This window comes from Myotis lucifugus, unplaced genomic scaffold (genome assembly GCF_000147115.1).
Source record: "Myotis lucifugus unplaced genomic scaffold, Myoluc2.0 scaffold_213, whole genome shotgun sequence".
NCBI classification, from domain to species: Eukaryota; Metazoa; Chordata; class Mammalia; order Chiroptera; family Vespertilionidae; genus Myotis; species Myotis lucifugus.
The window spans coordinates 1,442,808-1,461,219 of record NW_005871261.1 but is presented as its reverse complement, the minus strand read 5'-3'; the positions used below and the strand labels follow the sequence as shown (position 1 = coordinate 1,461,219).

The 18,412-nt window shown below is 42.4% G+C and overlaps 1 pseudogene; it reads right to left on the bottom strand.

Moving 5' to 3' along the window:
* Positions 1 to 3,222: 3,222 nt before the first annotated feature.
* On the bottom strand, positions 3,223 to 3,320 carry LOC111827748 (annotated as a pseudogene).
* Positions 3,321 to 18,412: the final 15,092 nt, after the last annotated feature.

Genomic DNA, 18,412 nt, shown 5'->3' with positions numbered 1-18,412 from the left:
AGAAGTGAACAAACAGTTTGGCTCATTTTCATGGCTCCATAAATAACAAAACACAAACCAAGTTAATTAAATATTTTAAAAACAGAGATAATTGCTATGCAAAAAAAGTTAAATTGGGTAATGTGAGAGAAGGTGACTAGATGATTTCTTAAGTTTGGGTGGCTAGAGAGGCACAAAGATTAAATACTAGCTTCTGGTATTTGTTTAGATTCATATCCCAGCTTTGTCACTTCTTCGTTGTGACCTTGGGCAAGTTATCAAAACTTCCAGTGCCTTATTTTCCTCATTTTGTAAAATGGGGGTAATAATTAAGGTTGACCTCATAAGGTTGATATGAAGATTAAACAAGTTAGTACACATACAATGCTAAAGAATAGTTTGCACATGATAAGTACTTAATAAATGTTAATGATGATGATGATGGTAACAGTACTGGTGCTGATGGTGATGGTGATGGTGATAGCGGTGGTGGTAAATTAAGCTGAGAAATAAAGTGGCATGCAAAAATTTATGACAATAGCACTCTACACAGAGGGAACAACAGGTGCAAAGACTTGATAAACTGGAAGAAGTTTGGCTTGGTGGAGAAAGAAAGAAAAAACTAGGGAATTCAGATCATGATGGGCAAGGGTAGAGTGGTAGGTAATGATGTCAAAAAGGTAACAGTGGCCAGATAACAGGATAAGGATTAATCTAGGATAAGGAGTTTGGGTTTTATTCTAAATTCTGTGAGAAACTATTGCAGAGTTACCAGCAAGAAAGTAACATGACTCTTACAATTACCTTATGAGAAGGGTATTGTCTCCATTTCACCAACCAAGCTGGTATCAGAAGCTTCCTGTGTTCAAAAAATTAACTGATGTCACACAGCCATTGACTGGTGGAGCCAAAATTTGAACGCAACTCTACTGGGCTCTAGTCCTTTGCCACCAAGAATCATACTTTATACCAAGAGGATTCCTGAGAAGTTCTCTTCCTGCTACAACTAGCTTCCCAGTAATGAAAACAACACTCTGCAAACATTTGTCTAAAATCAGCACAGTAGGCACTTAACTTCCTATGCTTTGCTCTCCTTGAGTGTTTACAGAGGAACACCAGACTCAGCAGGCTTTCTCTGAGGACGCCAGGCTTCCAACAGCATCACATGCGCCTTGATAAAACTGACTGCTTACAAACTGCCACCCGGCTCCTGGGACCTGGCAGCCCTTCCTTTCTCGTTGGCATGTTTTATTATTTGGGGGAGAATATCTCCATTTCTGTTTTCTCCCACCAACTTCAAAGGGGAAGACAGGAAGAAAAGGAACAAGAAGTAGAGGAGGCTAGATTAAGTGAGCCTCTCCTGGGTCCCCAGTCTACACCGGGCATTCAGAAGAATGCATTGTTCTGTTTTTATGTTGTTTTGTTTTAGTTTGCTTTAGCACTCTGAAGAACTTTCATCAGAGACTCCAAAGCAAAGGCTGAGGACTGGCACTAGCTCCTGCGGATCTTCAAAGTTACTGAGCAGCAGTACATTTCTACTCTTTGCACTCTTCAGTATACCTGTAAATCCATTTCAACTTTCCAGCAATACATGAATACAATTAAATTCATAAAACAGTTATTAATAATAATAATAGTGAGCATTTTTATGCGTCAGCCACTGTGCTAAATAAGAGTTTGGCATGCATTACCTCACTTAATATAGCATCCTACGAAGTGCAAGGAAACGAAATCAAGTGCTGAGGAGATATGGGTGGGGTCCAAAGTATCTGCTGGATGCTGAATCCTGAGCTATCTAACTTCAAAATGCATATGCTGAACCACTTGTGACATTGAGAAACTGTGTTCCTCTCCGTATGCTAGGTACTGTAGGGTATTCAAAGATGAATTTGAGTCTTTCCCTTCAGTGAATCGCAGTCACAGAGTTATAGACTATTAACGTTGAAAGAGATCCAGATGATCTAGCATAATGTAGACATAGTGAACATATGTCCCTCCTCTGTACCTCTCTCTAAGCTCACATCACTAATCAATCACAGTCTATGTGACTGAGTAGAAGACTTCTTAACAACGTCTACTGGTCAACTGCTACCATTACTTTAGTAATTCACTTCCCAATAAATATTTATCTGAAATATACTATGGTCTAGGCCAGTGGTTCTCAACCTTCCTAATGCTGTGACCCTTTAATACAATTCCTCATGTTGTGGTGACCCCCAACCATAAAATTATTTTTGTTGCTACTTCATAACTGTAATTTTGCTACTGTTATGAATCATAATGTAAATATCTGATATGCAGGATGTATTTTCATTGTTACAAATTGAACATAATTAAAGCATAGTGATTAATCACAAAAACAATATGTAATTATATATGTGTTTTCCGATGGTCTTAGGCGACCCCTGTGAAAGGGTCATTCAACCCCCAAAGGGGTCACAACGCACAGGTTGAGAACCGCTGGTCTAGGCACTAGGAATGTAGAGGTGAGGAAGACTCTGGCTTCTGAATTTTTTCCAAATCACATTCTTATTGGGAATTTTCTGATTGTCCTCACACCCCACTTTCACTGTCATGTTATATCTCACTTGACAAGTATCTTTTATTGAGAAACCGTTTCATAAGTCGCTTGCTTTTTTTTCTCTATAGAGCAAAAGATTGCATCCACATTACAGATTGAAGCTATGAGCCGTTTAAGAACTTTACTATAATTAATCCAAAAAGCACCTGTTTGGCTAGGAACTTGTGGAATGCCTCCAACTGTGGTTAAAGCAGACTACCCTATTTTATTGATGGTGTGGTTGGTCATATTACTTGCTTTAGACAATAGAACATTAGCAGACATGATGGACACAGCACGGTTTTGCCTTGCCCTATAGGGTGCCTGTGATTTGTCATGAGAGACACCTGCCTGGGAGACCTGCTGGTCCAAGGAAAATGAAGAAATGTGTGAAGCTGACCTGAACCCAACACACTACTTGGAGCCAAGCCCAGCCAATTCCCAGCTGAGCCCAGCACAGTTACAACCCACCTGCAGAACTGTGGACAAGAAAATAAGCATTTGTTGTTGTAAACTACTCAGATTTTGAGATTATTTGTTGTATAGTCAAAACTGAACAATACATAACTCCCCTTTCCTAGAACTCTTTATATTTTATTCATTTCCATTTTTAGGCAGGAGCTATTACTTTTTCTTGGGGACTGTACTTCACCAAGAAACAAAGCTCCATCTCTCCCTTTTTTTTTCATATGGAATGCTTCACGAACTTGCGTGTCATCCTTGCGCAGGGGCCATGCTAATCTTCTCTGTATCGTTCCAAAGCTCCATCTCTTTATAAGAGCTGGCATGCATGAGACTACCATCAGTTTACAAAAAAAAAAAAGTCAGTCTAAGAGGTGGACACTGTCCTGTCCATGAGGTGCACTCACTTCCTAGTAATACACACATTTTTCCAACATAAATAATTCAAATCAGAAGTTTAAAATCATAAATTGCCACTGAATTTTAGGTCAGGCAACTTATTTTATCCATCAGAGTTAACCAGACAAAGAATAATCACTATAGGTATTTAAACTGGGAAGAACTTTACTATAGGAAAATAGAGACTTGCAAAACTATCGGAAGGCTGCAGGAACAAAGGGCAAGAAGGCTGTTTTCAGGAAACCCAGAAGTGCAGAGATCCTAGGGAAGTTACTACCAGTAGCCTCAGCTATCTACTGTGCCAAAGCTGGTGATTCTCAAGAGGATGTTGAAAGGCTGTGGACAAAACATCACCCCTGCCGTCTCCATTGCCCACACATCTGCCCAGCAGAGAAAAGGGGGCTTCTCTTCTATTCTACCTTATAAATCTCACAGGAGGGCCTCGCACTGATGGACTCTTAACTAGAATCCTGGAGATGAGGAAGTCTAATTTCCAGGCTTACACCTCTGCAGACAGGGGAGAACTTAGAAGGACTGGGATGAGACTTAGCGTCAACAAACAATCTCTCTCTACTGTACCAAGGCCTAGACACTCAGGGTTAAACAAAACAGATATAGTCCCTACTCCCTGGAGTACACAGTCCAGGGACAATTTTGCTTAAAATCAATTGAAATCTGGTGAATATGAAGGATAATTACAATGTGATGTGTAATACACAAAGCATTAAGAAACAAACAGTACATGATTCTTACCCATCTAAGATGTCTTTCTCGGTGACATTCACACACACACGCACGCACACTTTGGAAAAACACTGTACATCTGACATACAGAAACCATCATATAGCCCTAAGGAAAACAATGAAGAATGAGAAAAGTAAATAGAATTCTAAAGTATTTGGGGTCCGTTACCACAAAAGTCCTTCTCATTACGATTAGTTGCCCTTAACCTAAAATTTATTCTAGGGAACAACATCAAGGCCTCAGCTTGTATTTTTTGAAAGTGTGAGCTTCCTAGGGTATACTACAGGCATCCGTGAATAAGCCAACTTCTGAGATTTTAGTTTAAAGACACCTGCTTTCTGAAATGTATTAGTGCAACCTGGGTGTTCCATGCTAACCCACTATGTGAATACTTTAAATTAAGCTTTTTTTATTTTTCCTTTTGGTATGGAGGGTTTCCCCACATTCCTTTATGAGTTACTTTGAAGCTTTATACCTTCAAGAAGTCCTGAGGTGCAGTATGTTAATAAAAGCATTTCTAAATGGACAGTGGGTGGGTAGGCAGTGAATTAATTGGAAACTGAACAGTACTATGCTTTAAGAAAACCCCTGCTGTTTCTACATTTGTGATTTCCCTTACACGCAGTATTCTTATGAACTAAGTAAAAAAGGCAGATATTACAGAGCCATAATACTCCAGCTTCATTTAACACCCTTTTCCAACTAACTCCCAGAAGTGTAGCAGCCACTCTTGCTGAAGTGGAAGACAGGCTTCCATTTTCCAGGGAGTTTACATAAGGATGTGGTTTAAAATATATTCTTATTGATTTCAGAAAGGAAGGGAGAGGGAGAAAAAGATAGAAACTTCAATGATGAGAGAGAACCATTGATCAGCTGCCTCCTGCATGCCCCACACTGGGGATCAAGCCCACAGCCTGGGCATGTGCCCTGACTGGGAATCAAACTGTGACCTCCTGATTCATAGGTCGACACTCAATCACTGAGCCACACTAGCTGGACAAGGATGTGATTTAAAAGATGTCCAAATAAATTTCCTTGGACTCTCATAACTTTTGCTATGACAAAAACTCAACTCAGATTGGCTTAAGCAAAAGAGGAAATTTATAGTCTCCTATTACAAAAAAAGCCCAAAGATTTCTAGCTTCAGGCATGCCTGGATCTAGGACTCACACAGTGTCAGCAGAAATCTATCTTTCAGTTCTGCTTCCTCCTGTGTTGGTTTAATATAAAGTAGACTCTTCTTAAGCAAGGGCAAGCCAGCAGCTCTGACAGTTCCTGTTCAAGGCCTAGGGATGGTACTCAGTAGACTAAGCTGGATCTCTGACCCAACACTGTCTAAGGGAGTGGAGTAGAATATTATAGGCAACTGAATACTGAGTCTGAAGTTCAATCAAAAGGTTGGAGCTGGAAATATACATTTCAAAACTATTAACATAAAGATGATGTTTAAAACCATAGAGCTGAAATACCTAAAGAGTAGAGGTAGATGGTATATAATTCTATTAGAGGCCCAGTGTATGACATTTGTGCACTGGGGGGGAGGGGTCCCTTAGCCCGGCCTGCACCCTCTTGTAGTCCAGGACCCCTTGGGGGATATCTGCCTACCAGCTTAGGCCTGATCCCTTGTTGGGCCTAAGCCGGCAGTCAGACATCGCTCTCGCAGTCTGGGGCTCTTGCAGTTCGGGACCCCTCACCACTCGCCTGCAGCGGAGGAAGGAGAGGCTCCCACCACTGCCTCTGCGCTCACCAGCCATGAGCCTGGCTTCTGGCTGAGTGGTGCTCCCCCTGTGGGAGCTCATTGACCACCAGAGGGCAGCTCCTGTGTCAAGCATCTGCCCCCTGGTGGTCAGTGCACATCATAGCCACCAGTCATTTAGCTGTTCAGTTGATTTGCACATTGGCCTTTTATTATATAGGATAGTAGCAAATGTTGTACATCCAAACATATTTTATATGATGATTGGCAGCCACACTGCATCTGTAACCTAAATCCTAGGTTTTGCCTCTGCCAACCACCCTAATAGAGCAATGAACATTTGTGGCATGCTACAGCCATATAACATGTCTAGCAATTGAGTGAAAGGTTTACTGGAGTTTTCACTATTACCCCTTTTGAAAGAACAAAACAAACAAACAGGTATATTACCAAAAGATGAGGCTATATGGATCAATGTGTCAGAACATTCCAATTTCTTCAACTTCAAAAAGGAGTAATTTAGGTCCTTCCCAGAAACCAAAAAGAGAGAGAGAGAAATCTACAAAGCATCCTGTGGCCTAGGAACCCTTGTATATTCTATCGCTAGCCATCTCCTCTTTATTTCTAAGTGTTTGAAGCATCTGCTCTCCCTGCTGAGAGGTGAGATGTCCAGTGTGCAAGTCTGATTGGTGAGGTAGAGGATACCTGCTAGCAGAGAGAACGAGCCAGGGCTGGAGTCCTGGAACCACCTTGTTCCAACATCTGGAGTTGGTAATTACACCTCTCCCAAGTGGACAGTTGTTTACATCAGTTTAATGATCAGAAGTCTATCTCTGGGAAAAACATTGTGCATTTCCAATAAACATTATAAATATTATATGGCATCTCTGAGCATATCATTTCAGGGTAATGACACTGACTTTCATTTTATCATCAAAATGGGTGCAGGTGGGAAGGTCAAGTCGGGGCGCAATAAAAAGAAACAGCACTGGGAAGTCAAGAATTCTCCTAGATTCTAGTCCCAAATCTGCCATGACTTAGCATGGACATGGAACATATTCTTAATTGAATTGTAGTGAATATTAAGGGGAAGAGGGAGACATTTACAAGCTATCTAGTTCCCTGCTCTCTATTTGAAGACACAGAAAGCAAGGCTCAGCCCTTTCGGGGTTCTCTTAAAGGGATCAGCCTCGTACCAAGCACATGTATCCCAGTCTGCTCTCTGTGATGAAATTTAAAAAAACATTGTCTCTTCAGATGTACCTGCAAGGCCAGGGACTGGGTGGGTAAGTCGGTTGTATTGTAAAGTGATGTGTTTGCAAACTCATACACCCGCAGGTCTAAAAGTGCATGCCTAAGTGCAATTTATCAGAAATAAAGGTGATCATTTGTCTGACTCACTTGGATCCACACTCAGAGAAAAGAAAGGGGTGACGTTTATACATTCCCCTCAACCACCAACAATTGTTCAGGCATGATAAACTTAACAGTCTTTTCAAAATGCAAGCATTTTACCTGAAAGAACTGATATTAACACATGAATACCGATATACTCAGAACAGAGAGCTGCCCCTGCAGAAAAAAAAAAAAATAGAGTCCTGGAAAAAGGGGCACAATCCATACTAAGTTTAACAGATAGGTAAGAGAGTAAGAGAGATCTAAAACAAGAGAGTTAAAGGGGATCCAAGAGGTGGCAGTGTAAGTGGAGGTTACACTCACTTCCTCCCAGGACCAACCTGGAATTACAACTAACATATAGAGCAATCAATCTGAAGACTAGCTGAAGAGAAGACTTATAACCAATGATTTACAGAAGAAGCCACATCAAGACTGGTCATCTTTCTGAACAGACTGAGGGTTCGAGACAGGAGCTGCCACCGTGTGAGCAGGCTTCCCAGAAAGTTTAAGGAGACTGAGCATGGTGCCAATTCACAGCTCCTCAAACATGCTGCTGATGGCTGGTTGCCTTTGATCCAGAGAAATGGCAGCATTTTGCCAGGATCTAAAAGCCAGTCTACGCTGACCTTTCTTACAATCAAGTCTGCTGTGGACTTTATAAAAAGAGTGCCTGCAGAGTAAGGCTCTGAAAAAATGTAGAAAGCAAATCCCAAGGCTGGTGGCAGCCATTTGGACAGACAGCAGAAGTGATACACCAGCCCAAAGGCACCCACCAGACAGCAGCCCTTTGACAAACTCAACTCCAAATAGAAATTGGAAGAGGGAGATGGAAATGGCATCTTCTCTTGAGGATAGAAGGTACTAAGTACAATAGCAGATGGAATATGGCCTTACACTAATCCAGGCTCCATAATTAAATTCCAGCACCAAGGCAGAAAAGGGAGATGGTATTCAAAAATAGCAGGTGCCTCCTAGAGATTTGTGCCAGCGAGCCTTTTGTAATCCATTGGGCTTATAGCCTAGAGGACGAAAAGGCTGGTGAAGCCAAGTACCCAGCTAGCTGTGCAGAGGAGACCAGAATGAGCTGCTGTGGCTACTATATCCCCTGGGGAACTACTGGTTCCTAAGTAGACGTAATTACCTCTGGGCTCCTTCAGCTGTACATGGAGTTTGCTGATGAGGGGGTAGCCACAGATACGCAGAGTTCTGGCAGCAACAATAACTGCCCACCTGCCTAAATCAACACACCTCCTGGCTATTGTGTCTCTCAAAGCTGCACCAGAGAGATGGTTTCAAAGACAATGGTCATGAATGTGTCCTAGCCAATTCTCCAGCACTGTGTACAGTGGCAGCACTGTGTAGTGATAGAGAACTAGGCTCTGGAGTCAGATGGGCCTCAATGGTCATCCAGCTCTACAACTGACTCATAGGTGATCTTAGGGAAGTTACTAAGTCTCTCTAAACCAGCCGTGGGCAAACTACGGCCCGCGGGCCGAATCCGGCCCGTTTGAAATGAATAAAACTAAAAAAAAAAAGACCGTACCCTTTTATGTAATGATGTTTACTTTGAATTTATATTAGTCCAGTTTAAGAACCCATTGTGGCCCTCGAGGCAAAAAGTTTGCCCACCCCTGCGTAAACTAGGGTTTCATTCGTCTGTGAATAGAGTTTATAACATTTTTTTTACATCAGAGCAATATAGTAAAGGATAAGTGATACACTAACAAGGCAATTAGCTCACAACATGGCATATGGTGAATAAACGTTAGTCACTTTTAAGATAATAATGATTAAGTGGATAGGATGATATGTGGCTACCAGGAGCAAACACTGAAGGCTATCATGCATCCAAACTCACAGAAAAGGAAAGAAGGGGCAGTATCTCTCAGAGCTGCTTTATGGCTTTTACTCTTTGGCCTCAAGTTTCAGGGATGCTTGCCCCTTTCATCTGGTCTTGGCAAGCAAGGAGGTGGACAAAAACCACATGACAGTCACACCGTGCGAGCTGAAACTCTCCAACAGGAACTCAGCAGCAGAATGGGCACACAGACCCCCTCCTCACAGCATCCCACAGACATGCTAGCATCAGGCACAGCTGGACACATCATCATTTGTGTTCTAGGAAATGAACCCCTTCCCTGCTGCTTTCTCTTTTTATAGGGTTTTCAAGGAAGCAGCCTGCCTGCCAAGTCTAAAAAGAAAAGGTGTGAGTTGAGGCACCAGCTGCTCAGGGGAGTTGCACACGGTACTGAAAACCCCAACTGACAACACCTGGAGAACTTGTGTAAAGTAGGGGCACGGCCACTTCCTTCAGTGGAAGGGGGGCCACCCTCCCAGATGCCTCATTTGCAGGCAACCTTGTGAGAACCATCTGGCTCATCCAGTGAACAATCCTCTCTGTATCCCCATGGTCTTTCTTTAGGTAATTAAACATGGATTTACCAAACACCTCTTCTGGTCTGCAGAGAGATGCAGTCCATCATCACAGTTAGAAGTTTGTTGAACTTTGGAATTTAGTATCATAGATTCAAACTACAGCTTCACCACCAGTTAACTATGTGACTGTGGGCAATTCAAGATAGCCTCCCTATGCCTCATTTTCCATAGCTTCAAAAGGAGGATAAAAATGTTACCTACAATCATAGAATTATTTGGAGGATTAAATGAAAAAATGTGGGAGAAGCACTGAACACAAGACCTGGTATATGATAGTATAAATGCACCGTCAATGAGCTGTGCTGGACTCTACACTAAATTTTTATTTTATTTTTATATATATTTTTATTGATTTCAGAGAGGATGGGAGAGGGAGAGTTAGAAACATCAATGATGAAAGAGTATTACTGATCGACTGCCTCCTACACGCCCCCTCCTGGGGATCAAGCCTGCAACCCAGACATGTGCCCCGACCAGGTATCAAACTGTGACCTCCTGGTTCATAGGCCAATAGTCAACCACTGAACACCAGCGGGGCTCTACACTGGGCTCTAGGCTAGGTTTCTTTGACTCAAGTTGGTACTTGGGGTATTACAACATACCTATATGAAAAAAATATCTCCTCATTTCCTTCCAAACCACAAAATATGTACAGTTGGAACTGAATATCTGAAGATAAAAGATCCATCTCAAATTTTCCTCTCCAACCCCTAGACCTTGGTCAGAGTTTAGAACTGCTGTTATAAAGATTCCCATTATGTGAGTACTGTAATTTCTCTGGTTCCCATCTATATTCCATCCTATGGAATTCCATCCTACATTCCCTACCCTAGTTCTGATCTTCCTGTTTTGCCAGTGCATCTCACCTAAGCTATTTCTGCAGGTACCTTTTATTCAGTCATTCATTCTTTTAACAGATATTGACCCCTCCAACTCTAATAGACCTACTACCATTCTAGGCCTGGAAATACAATAACGCACAAGATAAATAGAATCGCTCCCCTCAGAAAGTCTATAATCTAGGAAGGCAGGCAGGCATTTAAACAAGTAAAATCAGTCCATGGTTAAGAGTAATGGTAGCTCAGAGCAGGTACCAATAACCTGGTCCCGGGAGAGTGGATAAGGTGGATGGAGGAAATCTTCCGAGTGAAAGTGACATTTGAGAAAGCTCGGGAATTACCCAGGGAAAGAAAAATAGAGAGTGTTTTAAGCAAAGATAACCCAGCTATCCCTCTTGACCTCCCCTTCAAGCCCAGCTCAGGTTCCAGCAGCCCAGTCATAACCAGTTGTCACCGCCATGAATCCTCCCTACCCACTAGAAAACCCTGAAATGGTAGCGTTGACATCATGTTGAAATTTCTGCACCTCTCTAGCCCCGACGCCTCTCCAGCACAACCTCAACGTACTCAGAGAAAAAGGGAGAAAGAAAAATGTGCTACGTTCAGAAAAGCTCAAAAGCTCTCCTCCTGTGAATCGTGGAGGACACTTGCGGATCAGACCTCTGGCTCCTTCCTCCCTTTCAAGACAGGAGCCCCAGACTTCCTTCAGACCCGAACAGAGAAGGACCCCGCTGACAAGGTCAAGCCATTTCTTCGCCTGTCAAAAAAAATGGACTTTCTCAGTTTCCACTGTGGATAAAAATGTAATATTTCTGTTTGCAATTTCAATTTCACAGCTGACTGGCATCTGCAGAGACAGAGAATTCTAATAAAATTGCAGAAGCATTTAATACAGTGACTGGCAGATGGGGAAAGGGCGGGCAGCAGCTCCATTTTTCTGACTATGTTAACAAAACATGGCGTGTACTTTCCTAATGCAGCCACTCTGTTTTTATTTACGATTTAAATTCGATGACTGAAAACAGAGATTAGGACTTTGGGGGGCAATGCTGTTTACCACCTGAATGGCTTAATCATGTATGGATCCATTTTCCCCCTTTCCAATCAGACAAATTAGCAATCCAGGTTCTGCACTTAATAAAATTACATAGGGCAATTTTGAAAAACTGTCTGAGTGCAACATTGCGTCAATAAATTATTTATGCACACTTGATTTGGAAATTAAGCAACAGTGGAGTATTCTTTAACCGTAATAGAAAGCCCTTTAAATACAAAGTAGGGCCAGTGGAACATTATTAAAACTAAAAGCCATTACTGATAGGACAGGATGAGGCCTTTGAGTACCAAATGCAGGGGCAGTGGCAACTCGGCTGGTTAAGAAGAAACACGTCGGCACGCGCTCACTTAAGGGATAGCCAGTCTGTCCACACTTCCTACATGGTCCCTGGGAAGGAAAGGCTAAAGATAATCATAACGCCAGTCACTGCAGCAATTTGCTTACAGCCTTGCTCTCTGACTGGCCACGTTTCTTGGGCCTCCGTTTCAAATCATAAACTAGAAAGTGTTGGACTGGTTCCCAAACACTGGTCCTTGGACTAGAGGCCCATTGGGTGTATAAGTAGCACACGCAGAGATTTGTTGTTGCTCCTTTTAATTCAGACTCCTGGGATTCCTACTCTCCACCCACCAGAGTCCCATTCAGTGGGGCTGGGGTAGGGTTCAGGAATCAATTTTTCAAAGATCCCAAGGGCCCGGGTTTGTCCACACATACAAGAAGAAAGGCACAGACTTGCATCTGACTAAAAATGGCAAATGCATAAGTATATTTTTTTACTAACCGACTTCAGAGCTATATCTAGATGTTCTGAGATAAGATGTAGCTCCAGGCATTTGTTAGGGTCAGTTTACTTAAGCTGAGTTTGGGAATTAATCCCTTTTGTCTTCAGACCGAGTTGTGCGGCTACATGGAGCCTGCGTGAGCCATGGGCGGGCTAAGCTGAGCTGAGAAGAGAGACTGAGTTAAAAGTCAAGTGTGGGAGCAAGAGAGCCAGGACAGAGAGCAGTCCACCGGGGTCAGAGCTGCTTTTCTCAGGGCCAAGACAAGCACTGAGAGAAAGGAAATGTTCTTTGAGGAAAGTGGTTCTTTTCCTACATCAAAACATAGGCTTCTCCAGCCGAAACCGGTTTGGCTCAGTGGATAGAGCGTCGGCCTGTGGACTGGGGGGTCCCAGGTTCGATTTCGGTCAAGGGCATGTACCTAGGTTGTGGGCACATCCCCAGTGGGAGATGTGCAGGAGGCAGCTGATCGATGTTTCTCTCTCATCGATGTTTCTAACTCTCTATCTCTCTCTCCCTCCCTCTCTGGAAAAAAATCAATAAAATATATTTTTTTAAAAAAACAAAAAACACATAGGCTTCTCCTACAAATGTTGAGGCAACTCCTACCAGGAGATCCTCAAATTGCACTCTGCCAATTAAATATTGTTTAGTCTTTAAGAAACCTTAAAGTGCAATTACTTTCAAAGGTAAGAAATAACATCTTAAGGTATGTAATTTATCATCTAAACTCAAGAGAAGTACTCTAAAAGAAAGAGCTTCAGATTGAGAGAGAGAGACAGAGAGAGAGAGAGAGAGAGAGAGAGAGAGAGAGAGAGAGAGAGAGAGAGAATGAACTATGGAGGACTGAATGGTAAGAGAAGCACCAAGTTCCACCTCACAATATTTCCTGACAACAACCTTGCCAATCCATAAAATAAGAAAAATGTCAAGCTGTGCCTTCCCACTTCCCAGAAGGCTTGCAAGGTCACAGTTGATGTTGCATAATGGGTCCCGGTACTATGGAGAAACTAGCTGCGTAGGTCCACTATGATCACCTCTCGCCTGGGGCAGTTTGAATGACAAGTTCAGCTGATGATTGGCAGGAGGGCATTTAAGAGTACAATTGCTGTCATTTTGTTACCTGACCCTCTGCCAGTTGAGTCTTCCCAGCCTTTTCCCAGTCTCATTCGTTGCCATGGATGCATCTCCTTATCTAAGTGACATTTCAGTCAACATCTGCCCTATCACCACCCCTAGAGAGGAATGTGAGTTTTCCAAGGAGAACTCTGGAAACATCTCAGCCTGTTGCTTTATTATTATTATCACCATCATCATTATCATCCTTTTATCATGTAATTTTCGGCTCATACCTCTACCTCTCCTGTTAAAGATTCATATAATAAGATCAACAGGTAACCTAAATAGAACCTGGGGAAAATTTCCAACTTGGCACCTCCAGCTTATGAACATCAGTGCAGAGCACACGTACGTGGCCAATTCTTCAAAATGATGGCTATTCTGCATGTCTTGCTCGTTCAGCGGGACAGTAAACATGAACTGAGTACCTGCTCATGCCAGGCACTGTGCTAGACCAGTTAGACTACCACATTTAAGGCTCTGGCCCCAGACGAGGCTGAATTATTCAGTACACAGGCAAGGAAATGGGAGTTCAAGGTGGTGAAGTATGATGGAAACTACCACGTGCTAAAGCCCTTAACATGGGCCAGGCCTTTTCTAAGAGCTTTACATGCATCGACTCATTTAATCCTCACAAGAACTCACGAAACAGGTGTAATTATTACCCCCTTCCAGGATGCCCACACTGAGGCCCGGAGAGGTCAGCTTTGCAGTTTCACACAGCTAGTCAACACCACAGCCAAGAATCAGACCCAGGCAATTTGGCTCCAGAGTCTGTGCACTTAATCACTACTCTGTTTCACTCTGAATGGCCTAAGGTCATGGAAATAACAGTTAATGGAGATGGATTCGGACTCATCCAGACTCCAGGTAGGGTACTGAACCTATATAAGTTTCCACACATTTCGCCTGAAGGCACTCGCTTTCCATTCAGATCAGAATCTAAATTCTATTCACAGCAACCACCTGGACTCTAAGAATCATCTAAGCTAAGCACTTACATCACATCACAGATGCTTATTAATCAACTGACACCTGAGTTAAGGCTGCATACTGAGTCCTTTCTAAGCTTATATTTAAGAAGATATGTGCATTATAAAACCTCAGCCCAGTAAACTGTTTTCCAGACAGGGGTGCTTAGGACTTAAATAATCAGCCAACGTTAGCTAGTAGGAGGGTGTCACAAGATAGGGGAACAGAAGAGAAGGAAAGAGAAAGAACAGGGAGGAAATAGAAAAGGGGAAGAAAGAGAAAGACATTTATTAAGTGCCTACTATGTTCCAGGAATTCTGCTAGACAGTCTGCATTTGTTATTGCACTTTGCCCTCATAATCACCTAAGAGGGATGTAATAAGATCCCCAAGATTATTTTACCAGCATGCAGAGCAAATAAAAATTAAACTAGTACTTATCCAACTTCAAAGCCCAAGCTCTTTCCATTATCCTCGTGCTGCCTCCTCTAAATTAAGCTCTTTGATTTCAATTCCAACGAGCAAAAAAAAAAATATCTGCTCAATCTCTTTTGTCTCCATTTCTCCATTTATAAAACAGGGATCACAGTAGTTTTTCCTCAGAGCTGTTCTAAAGATTAAATGAGGGAGCATCTGTAAAGCACCTATAACTGTACTTGGGCTCGCAGTAAACACCCAGTTATCATGCTGTTACTGATGATGCCGTGATGATAAAAAGAAGGAAGACACTCCAGGCACTGTACTAGTGCCCTGTTAAGAAATTATGCCAGCCTGAACAAACATCCCAAAGACCAGTATAGCCTACAGCGCTCCTTGAGCCCCTCAAAGACCAGCAGGAGACATTCTAAAGCAATGCTTCCTAAACAGTTAACAGGCACACAAATCACCGGGGTATCTTGTTAAAATGCAAATTCTCACTCAGTAGGTCTGAGTGGGACCTGAGATTCTACATTTCTAACAAATGCCCAGGTGAGACTCTAGCCTAGAGACCACACTTGGAGTAGCCAGGACCTACAGAACTGCTTCCCCCATTTCCTACTCTCTCAATTTCCCCTCTCAAGTGCCTGAGATAATGAAAACAAGCCAGAGAAAATAAATCATCCTCAACACCCAAACGTCAAATAAATTAAAGTCTCAAGCACGGAGACTATAAAAGCTATTGAAAGCAGCTTCTTGTGGCTCCTGGGACGGAAAATCCTTCCTGCACATTCTCCTGGCAGCCAGATAATCACAAGAGGAGCAAATGCCTCCATTTTCTTCTCCCTCCTTCTGAATCAAAAGGAATGAGGATAAATCTGTTGTGCGGCTCTAGGTCCAATGGGAAGGTCACGTCCTTCTGCGATCCATTGAACTCCCAGAGTTATCCGAAGGAAAGGGAAGACTAGTTAACTGATGTTTGTTGAATCTGTGTCCTCTTTCTCCTCTCACTGTGTTCCTTCTAACTGACTTCCGCCAGCTGATTTTTCCCCACCAGCAACATTCCAAATTTAATTTGCACTGTTATGAAGACAGATGCTACAAAGTTCATTTGTTATTAAGTGACCACAGGAAATGGCAGGGATTCTGATAAGTAATTGGAATTATATCACAAAACAGCCAGCCAGACCCTCTTCACTTGTGCCCCTCAGGATCCTGGGGTAATATCAATTAAGACAAATCAAGACAAAGAAAGTTGGGTTGGAAGAAATATGATTTCTTCCAAGAAATATGACTGGCCCCATAGTGAGATTCGGGCCATAGGAGTCAAGAAATGTTTCCGTCTGACTCTGAGAAAAGCTTTCATAAATATTTTATGAACTCTGAAATTACAATAACTCACCAAGTGGTTCTTTCCACTTCGGCTGCTTCCCAAACACCACACCAGGACTACCTACATCCAAAAAGAGGGGTGAGCGGTGGAGAGAGCCGGTGCAAGGAGCTTATTCCTTTCATCCGTGACCTAGGCGGTCACAAATCCCATCTTGCCCTGGCACTGTTAGGATTTTATGATCCTTGCCCACCCAGGTACAACGAAGAAGCCAAGCTATTCTAGGAACCAAAGGCTGGATTTTGCCCACTTCTTACACGTCTAGCCTCATTCGCAGGAAGTGCTCTGGAGAAGGTGCACTGGCCAAGAACACAGACTCTTCAATCCGCTTGGGGGCTCTGACACTGACTATCAATGTGATCTCAGATTAATCACAGCTTCTCTTATTTATTTATTCATGAGCTGTGGTTAATGAAAGTACCAACCTCTAAGGTTGCTGTGACAATGAACTAAGAGAACGCATACCAAGCGCTGAGCACAATGCCTGGCACGTGTAAAAACTATTACTCTCCTGCCTTGCAGAGCTCCCTGCTGTACATGAAAGAGGAAGCAAAATTTGCAAGATTTTGTCCCCTGTAACGATACTGCTGGTTCACTTTTATTATTAAGTCACTGAATGATTAATCATGTCCTTCAACACCTAAAGTGTTCCTTCGCTCTCTGGGCCTCAGCAACCTGACCTGTAAAATGAATGGATTATATTAAATTGCTTATGGAGGTCGTCTCAGTTCCAAGAGGAACTGTCGAGTTATTATGGAGCAATGCTCCAGGTTGCAAGCAAATCCCCCCAAGAGCGCCTCCTGAAAGCGGGGATGGGAGCTGAGCCCACATTAGGGCTGCCTGGACTCACACTTTCCCTCCTGAGATCCACTTTGCACCCCTAAAGCAAAAATGTCTGGAGAGAGAAAAGATGAACAGCAAGTCAGATGGTGGAAAACACACACAATTTCCCCTCACGCAGAAATTCGGGAAAGGCTTCATCAGCTCCCACGTGCCCACCCACCTCACCTTAACTGACAACACGCCTGTTCTACTTGCACCTCATGCTTTACCAAGGTCAGATAAGGAAGGTTTGAGGCATGCAGGAGAAAGGCACAAAAAGAAAAGAAAAGAAAAGGAAACCATTTAGAGAAAAGAAAGACCCCTAAAACTGTTTCCTCCACATCCAAGAAAAGGGATTTGTCAATATTATGGAAATTGATATACTTGATAAGATAGCAGCCCCTCCCCACCTTTAGGGGAAATAAAGATCCATATAAATAACTAAATATATGACTCATGCTATCTAGTGGAGACTACCTCTCAACAAAAGTGCATTCATAAAATACCAAATGAGCAATGTATCTATGGGCATAGGACCAATATAATCCATGTACTCAAACCATGAAATAAAAAATTATCAAATTGATAAGGCTGCCTGTATTCGCTCAGAGCTTACTTTGCTGTAGGAAAAGCCCTGTGTTCCCTAGAATGGTCAGTTGTCAACCTGTCTTCCACTTCAACCTCTTTCACAGGTACCTCACACCTATAAAATTTATGTCCTTGCACGATTCACCAAGGACAAGCGGATATTGTTTCTTTTTCTCTCTCACCCATAAATCACAATGCAGTATAAGTGAGGAAAAGGGATATTACAATATGGATTATCTGGAGTATGCTCTGAATTATTTTTTAAGTAAACCATTTACAAATTTGGAACTTTGTTACACATAATATACTTTTCACGCAGCCATTCAACAAATATATATTCAGTACCTGCCAAGGGCTGAACTGAAAACAGCAACAGGTCCTCTGTTCTCTGCTTGGGAGACAGATAATTATGCAAGCATTTAGATAGGGGGAAGGTAGATTAACAAATAACACATGTAACGTAGTCTCATTTCAGAAAAACTACACAAACCAAAACATCAACATATATATTCATATAAAATATACCTAAAAAGTTCTGGTAAGATATCCTCTAAATCTGTGGTAAGAAAACATTTTTTGTAAAGGACAAGATAGTAAATAGTTTCAGCTTTGTGAGACATACAATTGCCATCACAACTATCAACTCTGTGGTCATGGTGTAAAGGTCCTAGGGTTGCAGTTTGCCAACCCCTGCTCTAAATTATTAAAAGTAGACTCCTTCAGAGAAATGAGACTGGGGGAGAGGTGGAAGATTT